This window comes from Mus musculus, chromosome 8 (genome assembly GCF_000001635.26).
Source record: "Mus musculus strain C57BL/6J chromosome 8, GRCm38.p6 C57BL/6J".
NCBI classification, from domain to species: domain Eukaryota; kingdom Metazoa; phylum Chordata; class Mammalia; order Rodentia; family Muridae; genus Mus; species Mus musculus.
In genome coordinates, this window is record NC_000074.6 from 23,977,071 (window position 1) to 23,990,157 (window position 13,087).

General features: G+C 44.2%; 1 protein-coding gene across 12 annotated transcripts in view; it reads left to right on the plus strand.

The window, feature by feature from the left end:
- The window catches only part of Zmat4 (zinc finger, matrin type 4), a 415,792-nt gene that overhangs the window by 329,745 nt on the left and 72,960 nt on the right, over positions 1-13,087 (plus strand). The window lies entirely within an intron of this gene.

The following is a 13,087-nucleotide window of genomic DNA, read 5'->3' on the forward strand; positions in this document are numbered from 1 at the left end:
CCCTACCGAAATCCGAGCCCCTTCCTTTCCAGTGACGATACCACTGAAGAAAAGTGCCCTGCCCTCCCCCAACACACAAACACACACACACACACCCATTAACTGGGGATGAGTCCTAGGGGAGGATGGAGCCTTGGGAGCCACCCCCTCTTCTACAACAAGCTATAGAGAGTTCTTACCTTGTACATAACTTGTGCTAGTAGTTGAAGCTGCCCTGAATTCGGGATCCCAGCATCTCATCCAGCATCGTGGCCAGCCCTAAAGCCAGGCAGTCTTAAGACCACTCCTTTCATAGTCCAGCTCTTACATCTTTTTCTTGCCTTTTCTTTTCTTTTCTTTTTTTTTTATATTTTATCTGTGTAATTTCTTTTTTTATTAGATATTTTCTTTATTTACATTTCAAATGTTATCCCAAAAGTTCCCTATACCCTCCCCCTGCCCTGCTCCCCTACCCACCCACTCCTACTTCTTGGCCCTGGCATTCCCCTGTACTGGGGCATATAAAGTTTGCAAGACCTAAGGGCCTCTCTTCCCAATGATGGCCGACTAGGCCATCTTCTGCTACATATGCAGCTAGAGGCACGAGCTCTGGGGGTACTGGTTAGGTCATATTGTTGTTCCGCTTATAGGGCTGCAGACCCCTTCAGCTCCTTGGATACTTTCTCTAGCTCCTCCATTGGGGGCCCTGTGTTCCATCCTATAGATGACTGTGAGCATCCATTTCTGTATTTGCCAGGTACTGGCATAGCCTCACACAAGACAGCTCTATCAGTGTCCTTTCAGTATTCCTCCTTAGAATAGGGAACAAAATACCCATGGAAGGAGTTACAGAGACAAAGTTTGGAGCTAAGTCAAAAGGATGGACCATCCAGAGACTACCCCACCTGGGGATCCATCCCATAATCAGCCACCAAACCCAGACACTATTTCTTGCCCTTTCTTGCGTGATGTTTCCTGAACTTGAAGGAGATACAGATGTCTGGTTTATGATCGAGACTTGAGCTGTCACTCACTTTTATCATGTTGACCAGTGACAAGCCTCTGCAGTCACCACACCCTGGCTGATGTTCCTATAAACACAATGGTACACTACAATGGAGAATACTACCTCAACCCAGGCCTGGGAAGTATTAACAGACTCCTTGAGCTTATAACTGTGCATCTCCCTGTAACATTCTGCCCATTTCCTGTGAACAGAATTTTTTTTTTCAAGACAGGGTTTCTCTGTATAGTCCTGGCTGTCCTGGAACTCACTTTGTAGACCAGGCTGGCCTTGAACTCAGAAATCTGCCGGTCTCTGCCTCACAAGTGCTAGGATTAAAGGCATGCGCCACCACCGCCCGGCATGAACAGAATTTAAAGATCCTCTGTAGCCTCACCCTAACTTGACCCAAGTTCTCTTTCAGTGAGTGGCTTCAGCTCCTTCCAAGGACCTTCAAGAAGTTAGCCCCATAGGTCCCTGCCTTCTCTATCCCTATCTGCCCCATCTTTCTCTCTGAGTTCTATAAGAAATAGGGCCATCTCAATTACAAAGCATTATTAACACACATATTTGCTGAACAAAGGCAGTAGTCACTGCTACATAAGGAAAAAGCATACTTCTCTTCCCTGTGGTTAATGTCTCAATAAGCAAGTGAAAAGAATTCAAATATGAATATTATCTAGGAATCACTTAATCACATAAGTATAAAATGTTTTAATTATGTTCCTGATTGAATATAATTGAAGAATTTTTTAAATGACAGAAAAAATGATTTGTTCAGAAAGTTGATTTATGATATTGTTATATGATGATACTATGAATTTTAGAAAGTTGTTCTTTTCTAACCTCTGAGATGATATTTCCTCTATGTACCCCTATATTAAATCATGTATGTGTATATGTACATTTTCCTAATTGTCTAGCGTGCCACCTGTTTATCTAAGCATTCAACCCCACAGCCTGACTCTGTCGCAGATACATCTGATTCTGAGATCTCCTGATTATGTAACGTGGTGACACAGCCCGAACGTGCTTAATGCCCTTGAAAACTGCAGCGTCTCTAATAGAACATTTCTTCGGCAGCGTTCTTACAGCGAAGGCAAATCTCATTCTCAAGGATAAACCGACTTGCATGTATCCTGACCATTAGCTGTTTGGAGATTGATTGGCGCAGTCATCATTTGTCGGATCTCTGCTAGACTGGGCACAGCTAAGTAAAGGAAGGGGCACAAGAAGAAGTTGCTCATCAAGAGTTGTTGTGAGCAGTGATTTGAGGGGGGCAGGAAAGGAGTGGGCCTCTGGAGCTGGGTCATCAGGACAGTATGATTGCAAAGCTCACCATTCTATGCTTTTACCCACCATGCAAGGGTGATATAGTACCTCGTTCCTGTGCTGCGGCTGGAAAGGGCTCTCCCCAGCATCATCGTGTGCTTTTTTTTTTCATCTTCTAGCTGAGTCTCGTCCATCCACAGCTCACAGTGCCTTTGCTTCTCTGTGTGCTCTGAACACTGCCATGTTCCTTTGTCACAGAAGCTTATCTCTCACCAGTGGAAGAGGAAATAATGACCTCTTAGATAGTGTTCCAAGTGTAAAAATGAATTTCAAGTAGCCCTTTCATCAGCTGGCTTGACTGAGTCCCACACATGTCCCATGCAGTCTCCCAACTTACAGTGACATATGTGGCCCCCATTATATTTATATTGACTGGTGAGAGTCTGTGTATTTATAAACATACTGTTGTGTTTTTTAAAAAAACTGAAGGAAGCCAGGGATATGTTTGGTATTGGCACGGTATGGTATAGGGGAAGGGAATGCCTCTGTGGGCCCATGCTGAGGCATCCCTTCCCCCTGAGGTACCAGCCACAGGACAGGGATACTATGGAATAGAGTTTATTTAGGGCATGGGGAGGGGTATTGAGGGGATAGGGGAGAGAGGGGGAAGGAGGGAGGGAGAGAGAAAGAAATAGAGAGAGAGAGAGAGAGAGAGAGAGAGAGAGAGAGATGGATGGGAGGAACCTGGCAATGGACAAGTGGAGAGAAAGGGACTTGAGAGGGAAATGGGGTGAGAAGGAACAGATAGGGAAGAAGGAAAGAGTAGGAGAACAAGAGAGAGAGAGGAGGGGGCAAGCAGGCCCTTTTATACTGAGTCAGGCACACCTGGCTGTTGCCAGGTAACTGGGGCAGAGCCTAGAAGAAATACTAACACATACTGTTAAGATGGAAGTACAAATTCCAAGAGTACAATGGACATGTGCCTCCCATGTGTGTTTTTAATCTGCTGTGCACCCTTGAAAGTTCCTCCCACCCCCAACCTCCCTTCACTGCTCCTGGTGTGGCAGCAGCTGGCACGAGGGCTTGAAGGGATTGTATTGTCTCAGAGACTGTTTTAGTCATGTGTACAGCTAAGCTCTAGGTTAGAGGAATTGGTTTTCCCTCTCCACATGCGAGGATGCATTGTAAATTCTCCTCTGGTGCTGCTCTTTCTACATAGCAGTTGGGATTTTTAAATCCCATCAGTGTGTGCCTCCTGTTTATTCTATCCTGGCTTCTGGGATCCCACACCTGCCTGCTCCCTTCCCCCACCTGCACCTTCCAAGCCTCCTTGACTGGATTCCTCTCTTCACCTGATTATAGATATTGGTGTGCCCAGGGCTTTGATCTCTGCTGGAGATCCTTAGTCACCTAAAGATAAATGATGCAGTGTGACGGGGGACGGCCCTTCACAGCTATAGCATAGAAGAGCCATCATTTATGGAGCTTGAGAGGGTAGAATGGGGAGCTTTGGGATAACGCAATGTGCAGATAACCCAATCCCAAAGTCGGATTCTCCTACACTGATGGACTATTCTCTGATTCCTTTACCACACTCGTGCTAAGCACTGTCAGATTTACCCTTCACCTCTGCATCCCAGACTGCTGTTATCTCTCTATTTGCTCTCTCTGTGCCCTCAAGTCTAATAAATATTCCAGCCTTGACATCATTCAAGCAGAACCAATGATTTATTCACCCTCTTCCCATTTCATTCCATAAAATACCAGTGCTTGTGACATACAAGGACAAAGGACAACCAGTAGTGGAGAGTGTTTCCCATTGGAATCCAACATGTCTGTACTGTGGTTGCTTGGAAGAGCAGGGGGAAAGTATTTCTGTGCAGAACAAAGGCAGTTCTTCCATTGGAGGACCCTGTTCTGGATGGTTTTGTGTGTCAGCTTGACACAAGCTGGAGTCCTTAGAGAGGAAGGAGCCTCAGGTGAGGAAATGCCTCCAGGAAATCCAGCTGGAAGGCATTTTCTCAGTTAGTGATCTATGAGCCCATTGTGCATGTTGAAGATCCTGGGTTCTGTAAGAAAGAAGGCTGAACAAGCCAGTAAGCAGCATCCCTCCATAGCCTCTGCATCAGCTCCTGACTCCAGGTACCAGTCCTGCTTGAATTCCTGCCCCGATTTCTTCCAATGATGGATTATGATGTGGAAATGTAAGCCAAATAAACCCTTTCCTTCTCAACTTGCTTTTTTAGTCATGGTGTTTCATCACACTAGTAGAAACCCTGACAGACCCATATCACCTAGAAAAGATCTCTGGTTTTTAAGATGCGCTTGTGTTTTGGTTGCTACTAGAATGTTTGGAGCAGTACCCCGTGTTCATGGTGACCTCTGACACAGGATTCCTTCTAACAAGCCTAAGCAAGGCTCTATTCTTTTTTAACATAATTTGAATATTAGTAAAAATTAATGTACTTAATACATTAGACTAGAGTACATTAGACTATCCTTGCTTCTACTTTTGCTGTGTTTCCCATTTTAATCCTCTTTTGCCCGTGCACAGAAAATAGCATAGGGTATTTTTGCAGACCTAGGAAGGCTGGGGTGGTGACTGTATTTGCATAGAGTGAGTCTAAAGCCTGCCTTCATTCTGCCCTTCTTTCCACTGCTTTCACCAAAACCTAGTGTACAGAGGATGGTGAAGACTCTAGTCCCCCTGTGCCACTGTAACTCTTCCTCTGTGCTCACAACATCTTTGCAGGCATTCCCAGTTTGCATGACCTGCTACTCAGGGGTATACAGTGGCCTTGACAACCCTTCAGTTAGGAAGACATCTCCTGCTAGAGCTGGGATGCCAAGTGCCCTCCAAGTCTCCCTGGGAGGTAGTGGGAAGGGCTTCAGGTCATTAAGTGGTTTCCCTGGGTTGGTATCTGAGGATCCTGACTCTCTCTCTGATCTTTGTGATGTCCTGGCTGATGGGGTGAGTTGTTTGCTCTGCCATCCTATCCTCCATCCACTCCACCACAGACCCAGAACTATAGGTGTACCTGATTATAGATGGGCTCTCCCAAACTCTGAGCCAAGGTAACGCTCTTCCTTCTTCTCTTTATCTTTCTCTGTCTTGACCGCATGTGCAAGGGATTGATCCTGGGCTCATGCATGTTAAACAACTAAGACTCAACCACTGAGTTACAGTTCTAGCTCAGACTGTCTCTATGTATATAAGTTGGTTGTCTCCATTGTTTTGTTAGAGTGATGTGATGCTAACTACCATAACTCCCTAGGACCTTGGATATTGAGGTTTTGTTGATGGTTGGTCATGATGTTACCAACCACATCCTAGTGTCTGACATGTAGAAAGAAGGCAATGGAAGTTTTGCTGAAGGAGGTGTTGATGCTCTGCAGATCCCCACAGTCATGGCGCTCAGACGGGCTTTCCCTCTCCTTCAGAAAGGAGGCACCCAATCCAGAGGAGGGAGAGGTTCCATGCAACGTCTCCAGGTCTGATGGCACTGGTCCAAGCAGGGTTCCTCCTCTACCACCCTAGCCCACTCATACCAGCTTTTGGGAAATAGAAAAGCTAGGATTGGATGGGGGAAGGTGTTGGTCCTTTTCAGTGTTGAGAACTCTGTGCTCTGGTCTAGGGGTCTTCCCAACATCCTTAGGACATGAGCCACTTCCCAACATCCTTAGGACATGAGCCACATATACCATTTTCCCCTGAATGTCTGAAGTAACAGTTTGTTTCCTCTGTGTTTAATATATTTAAACTATAAACCATAACAATTAGTGAGCAAAAAAAAAATAATTAATCAGGCCATTTAGCGATTACAAACACCCTTGAATTTTCTGCTGTTTCAGACATTGGTGATGAGCAGTGTAAGCTTATTAAACAATTGAGACAATTGCAGCAGAGCTTATCATAATGGTTCTTCTAGTAATTTCATTAAAACTGTGCAAAAGGTTCAATATTTGCAGTGCCTTTAAAATAAAGTCCTAAACCCTGTTACCGATGCTTGCCTTGGACATTACCAAAATAGGAATTCTCCAGGGGTGAGCTTTATCAAAATATGATTTAATTTGCCTTGGACAATTCATAGATTGTCTCAAGGAAGCATTACAATAATTACATCTTAGACCTTGGGTGGCTCTAAAAGACCAGTTTATATTTATTCATTTTAGAGGAAAGAAAATGAAAAGGAGCAAAGGAAAAGTATCTTCATTTGCCTCACTCCGGGTCCTGAGCTGAGTGACACGAGCTGCTGAGGTCTCAGGACTTCTACTTATAAACGGTGGTCCTTGGTGTGCACAGGGCAGGGTTGAGGAGCCCGTGCCTGTGTCTTAATAATGCCAAGTTGCAGTGGTATTGGCCTTGCCCCACTGATTCGTATCTTGGTACATTAAACTCCCAACCCTGCTGGCTGCCGTGGTTCTGTTGCTCATTATCCGTTCTGTGTCTGAGTCCACGCTTCTTTGCAGAGTGCCGGCAGCTCAGACCTGATCATTTAGACTAACTTGAAGCACAGCTAAAATCAAATCCAGTTTTTAGTTATTTCCCTCCGAATGTGAATGCTAGATTTGGATACCACCTTTAGTTCCTTATCTCTGTATTCATTCTTTAATGAGCCAAGCTCTGGCCTTGCCAAGTACATCAAATATTCTCCTCTCCCCATATATTTGATTTTCCTGGTTAAGTCCTGGGACTTACTAAGCTGCCTCAGGTGCGGAAGATCTTTGTTTAGTATCTGACAACATCCTTAAAGTCCCTAGGTCCTCACTAGTATCACTAAGGGCATAAGGACAGTGTCCAGTGTCTATACTTCATAGAGTAAAAGGGCAGAGATGAGACATGAATGTTATTGCTTCCCTAACAATACAACTCAGTGGCAGAATACATGCTTCAGTGGTGGAAGAGAGCATCACTAGTGGTGCTACAGATGGCCCGTTGGAGATGAAGGCACAGCTGGAAAGGTTGAAGGCACAGCTAGGGGGATGAAAACACAGCTGGGAAGGTTGAAGGCACAGCTGGGGAGATGGAAACACAGCTGGTGAGATGGAGGCACAGCTGGGGATATGAAGGCACAGCTGCAGAGAGATGGAGGCATAGCTGGGGAGATGGAGGCACAGCTGGGGGGGATGAAGGCACAGCTGGGGAGATGAAGGCACAGCTGGGGAAATGGAGGCACAGCTGGGGATATGGAGGCACAGCTGGGGGGGTGAAGACACAGCTGAGGAGATGAGGGCACAGTTGGGCAGGATGAGGGTGTAGCTGGACAGAATGAAGACATACCTGGGGGGTATGAATACACAGCTGGGGTAATGGAGGTACAGCTGGGGGCATGGAGGCACAGCTGGGCAGGATGAAGGCTGGATGCTGCTGTTGAAACCCACACATAGCACAGTCCTCTCAGGATTGGGAATCAGGAAGCATGATTGCAAACACCACTGATGCACAAAGGTCTTCGACAGTGTTTCTCATCTAGGCAGATTGGGTACACAGTGAGTGTAATTGCACAGTTAGAGCCTACCAGGGCTGTGTGTTGTGGGATACCTCAAACAGAAGTGATAGGAAACCCGATCAAAACAGGTGAATAACATCTTTAAAGCAAGAGACACAAAGGAGGAATAACATGCCATACATTTCACATGGGGAATGGTTCAAATGGTGGAAGTGATTTCTGCCATCCAGACAAGTCTTGCCTTACTGCTAAGTAGGTTTTCTGTGTCTTATGGGAAGGTCTCTAAGAGTTTAATTTTGGGTCTCAGTGTCCTCAAGCAACTATGTTGGGGAGACTTAGTACTCAGGATGGTAATCTTATGGGACTGACTCAGCTTTTAGAAGGTGGGTTCCAGTGGGAGGCATGTAAGCTGTGAGAAGAGCATCCTTGAGATGAACTTGGCCACAGGAAATAGGTTGTGTGTCAAATCTGATGACCATAGCCTAACCCACAAGTAAGAGGCAAGTCACACAAAGTCTCTTCCCTTGCTGCCTAGGTCTGTTATTTTTCAGAGGAGGGCAGAAATGCCCTCCATCCTTGGTACCTGCATTAGCTTTCTATTTATAACAAAATGCCTCAGATAATAGAAACACATTTATTTTGGCTCACAACTTTGGAGGTTTCAGCCATTGTCATTAGACTCATTGCTTCTGGACTTGAACTCAGTGTGAGGGAGCATAGCTATTTACTTCATGGCTGGGGGCAGGGTGAGAGGGAATGGAAGAAGAAAAAGAACACTCTAGTTGCCTAAGGACCACTCAGTAGGCTCTACCCCTAAAAGAGATGTGGCCACCCACCTGTAACTGGGGACAAATCTTTAGCACATGGGTCTTGGGTAGCATTTCAGATCTGAACTATAGCACTGTGGTTTAACTGTCATCAGTACATTAGAATGGAGATGTATGAAATACAGCCAAGGCTCAGAGATTCATTGAATGCTGCCAGGCGTTTCCTAAGGCCTTGTTCCTTGTCCCTTTCTGTTTCCCAGAGTCTAAGGAGAAGTTTCTATCATAGCTCTTCTCTACTTGCCACAATGCAATGTGGTAGTGCCATCATCACAGATGTAACATCATCGCCATCAACAGTGTCTGAAGGAACCTCTAGGGTCTCCCAACCCAAGTCCAGCTTGAATTCCACCAGCACTGTGCCACACTTGTTAAGGGTGATATGCATGCTCAGCCTGTGTACTGAATAGCAAGACATCTGGCTCTACTATTTTCTTTAAACTTAGTTTCTCTCCTAGGCATCATTCTTGGGCTAGAACAAGTACAGAGTTTAGAGGATATTCTTTAAAACTATCAAGACCATTTGAAGATGGCTGCAGTAGTATATTGCCTATGACTCCCACCCACAATTTGTAGACACCTGACGTCACATGCTTACTTACTGCTGACCTTTGCTTATCTGTGGGTTTCTTCTGGTCACCAGAGCACATTTTGCTCTTCCTTCAGCAGCCAGAAGCATCAGTGAGTGCTCCTTTCCTTCCTTGCCACCATTCCATCAGTGACTAACAGAGATGATGTAAGAAATCCTGGCTCTTCACCTCCTTTGTAGGGTCTCTGGGAGTCCCCAACAGGGACTTAACCTTACTCATAGAGCTAACTTTCCTGGACACAAACCCTTTCCTGGGCACTTATGCCTGCCTGTCATATCTCATGTTCCCTGTTGGTCGTTCCTGGAATTGATGATTATAATCATCCTGCATCTAATTCCTTGAGTGAGTCCATCCTGGTGAAACTGAACCATCATTATGGTACCAGATTGGGGCTTCAGGCTGGATTCTGCCTGATCAGGCTACTCCCCGGTTTCTCCTGTGGTCCCCCTCTGATCTCTGACACTAGGCATCTGCTTTCTCCTACAGATGCTGGGTTACATGTAGATGCACAGTTAAAAATGACCATAGTATATATGTATATATGTGTATATGTGTGTGTATATGTGTATATGTATGTGTATATATGTATATGTGTGTATATGTATATGTGTATATATGTATATGTGTGTATATATGTACATGTGTGTATATGTATACATGTATATGTGTGTATATGTGTATGTGTGCATATGTATATGTGTGCATATGTATATGCATGTATATTTACATGTGTGTATGTGTACATGTGTGTATGTGTATATGTATATGTGTATATATGTATGTGTGTATATATGTATGTATACATGTACATACATATATATATATACATTTGTGTGTGTATATACATATATATGAATGTATGTATATATATGTACATATATATACATATATATATAATATTTCCAAATATAAGGAAATGAAAGGCATAGGGTCTAGAAGCATCACTGGATGCTTCAGAGCTTTGTGCAGACAAGTTCAGAGTTTCCATTTACACAAAGCACAGCTTCTTAAAGTGTATATAAGCCTTCGTTCTATATTGGCCCCTGGGACCACCAGTCAGAAATGCTGGCATATGTCTAGTGCCAAGGGGCGTTGTTTATGCTTGCTCTCTCCATCCCCTGGCATCCAGTCTCTCAGAGCTCCTCTGGGAATCTTGGGCAGTGGAAGTCTCCACTTCCCACTGTCTTTGTTCTGTATACCCCGGGGCGTAATGTTTTCCGTTTTTTCGTAATGAGGGGGGTATTTTCAAGTATCTAAATGTTGAGCATGGAAAAATCCTAGTAAGAATTCTGTTCTTAGAATACAGTAGGCTGGCAGAAGCACGTGCGCCCGTGGCAGAAGCTGAGCATGAACAGCTATGGAAAGCAGCGGGGAGTTCCTTTCTGAGCATCCGGCCTGTCTCAGTGACCTTACCAATGTAGGGAGAGAGGGAAAAGTTGGGGAAACATCCCCATGCTTGCCCTGTGCCAGGTGCCTTATTGTTTTCTTTTCCATTTCACACCACTTGTCTGAGACAAAGCAATGTGAAGAAAGACAGCTTCTGCTTAGACATACAGAGCAGAGCATATAGGGTTGGAGATGTCGCTAAGTTGGTAGTGTGTTTGCCAAGCATGGGCAAGGCCCTAAGTTTCATTCCCAGCATCACGTAAACTAAGTATGATAATCCTGTAATCCCAGCATTTGGGTGGTGGAGGCAGGGGGATTATTGGTACAAGATACTCTGCTATGAAGCAAGTTTCAGGTAGACTGGGTTGCATGAGACCCTGTCTAATAAATAAATATATATTTTTTAAACAAGCAAAGAATTTCAATGATCTTGGACCTCTTCTGTAGATGTATACTAAATGCTCACTTTGCATCTGTGAACAGTCTAGTGACACATCCTTTTACTGGGTGGATTTTCCTCTGAAGTATTCAGGGGAGTGCTGCTTCCACTTTTGAATATCTCACTTCTGCATGTCATCCTTTTCCCTTACGATGGCCATTGTGACCCCAGAGTGTGCTCACAGATTATTGCTGCTATTGCAATCTCAGAGTGTGCTCATAGATGCTTGCTGAAAGTATGCTCAGCTACTCTGTTACTTTCTATTTTATTTTATTTTATTTTATTTTATTTTAGGTTTATATACATCTTGTAAGCCCCACAGTAGAATGCACAATGCTATTATGTTGTGACCCAGAATTCTGCGGTAATATTTAGAATCTTCCATAGAACTAACTTCTGCTATTAAAATTATAACAACTTTGAAGATAACCTTTACTTTGAAGTGTTAGAAATGGCCTATATTCAAACTTTAGTGGCCATATACTTAAAACATTTCAAAAATATCCTGCCTCCACCCTAGATTCAGGGCTCAGATGTGTGAGTCTAGGAACTGCTTGCATTTCTAGGAAACCTTGTGTCCATCAGCATGTGAGGCCTGTGCGCATATGTGCATGTGCATGTATATATGTATATATATGTATGCCTGGCTATGCTCTTTACCTAAGTTGGTATTAAAATAGCCACATGGCTATGCTCTTTACCTAAGTTGGTATTAAAATAGCCACATGGCAGCACAGCGCGCTCTGTCTGTGTGTGTGTGCATATGTGTTTAAACTTTTTGTTTAAAAATGTGCCTGATGTAAGGGATGTGTCGCCGTGCATTGCTCTAAGAGTGTCAGTAGAGATCAGGATCGATTCTCCTCAAAGCCAGGGCTCAGGCATAGCTTGTGGCAGAACACATACTTGCACAGTAAACATAAGGCAATAAACTATTGAAATAAATTCTACCCACATCTCAGGGCCTAGGAACAGTTCACACCTTTTTTATCTTGATGAATTTACTACTAATCATTATTTCCTTGTGAGTCTGGTCTTTTCCTCTTTACCCTGGCTGCTGGAAAGCCCAAAGCCAAAGTTTGTATTAAAAAAAAAAAAAAAGAAAGAAAGAAAGCTACAGCTTTCCTCAAACATGCCTTTAAACTATGAATACTTTATATTTTTTTTTTCTTTTATACTTGATCCAGAAATAGGGAAGTGAGCCAAGGGCTCTTTGCTTATTGTAAAGAGGCTTCAATTTAAAGCTGCATCAACTCCTTTTTAGAGGTAGACTTATTCCTGGATTCCCTAGAAAATAGAGCTGGAGACAAAAATTAGAAAGCTTACATTTGGTTTGCAAAGTCCAAAACCCAGGACAGGAGAAGCGAAGGAGAAGATAGATGGTGTGGGAAAGATGGGAAGCCATAAAGAGGGATATGTGCAGCCCCTGGCTGCCGAGGAGCTATGAGACAACGGAACCATCCTAGCAGGGATACCCCTTGGTATGTGCATCATCCAGCAAAACAGGAAAGAGGAAAAGGTAGAAATCTCCTTATCTAGCTCTATTCTGATATTCAGTGGAGGCAAATCAGCCTGGAAGCTTACCATGCTCATACTTCCAGGTCACTTCTTCCAAGCCCTTTGGGTGGTTGCCTAGAATGCTAGATTTCCTAACCTCAACAAAGTTTGTCCAGCAGCAGCAGCAGCAGGAGAGGAAGGTACAAGTGACTCACTGCATATAGTCCTATGGTAAGCATTTTAATGACTCATAGTGAGTGGGCATCAAGTCCAGAAAACTGTCTGGTTTAGGAAATCCAAGAGGATTTGCATAAGGTAAACAAGTGAATAGTAGGCAGAAGGTGAGAGGGGAAGGGCCAAACTTTACTGAGCCCATTTAAACTGGCAGGTGAGGGACTGAGTTAGGAGAATGATGGGTAGAAACCCCATTAACTAGAGCATAGGCCAGGGAACATGTATACAGAAGTATGGTGACGGGAGTGGGGCAGAGATCAGGATTAGTGATGTTGAGTTGGAGGTCCCTTCAACAAGGATGACATCTGTCCACTAGACATGCTCATCTGGAGCTTGGAGCAAGTCTAAGTCTGGCTGGGTGGACGTCAGATCACACACACAAAGCTGTAGTTCAAATCCATGAGTGGGTCAGACTG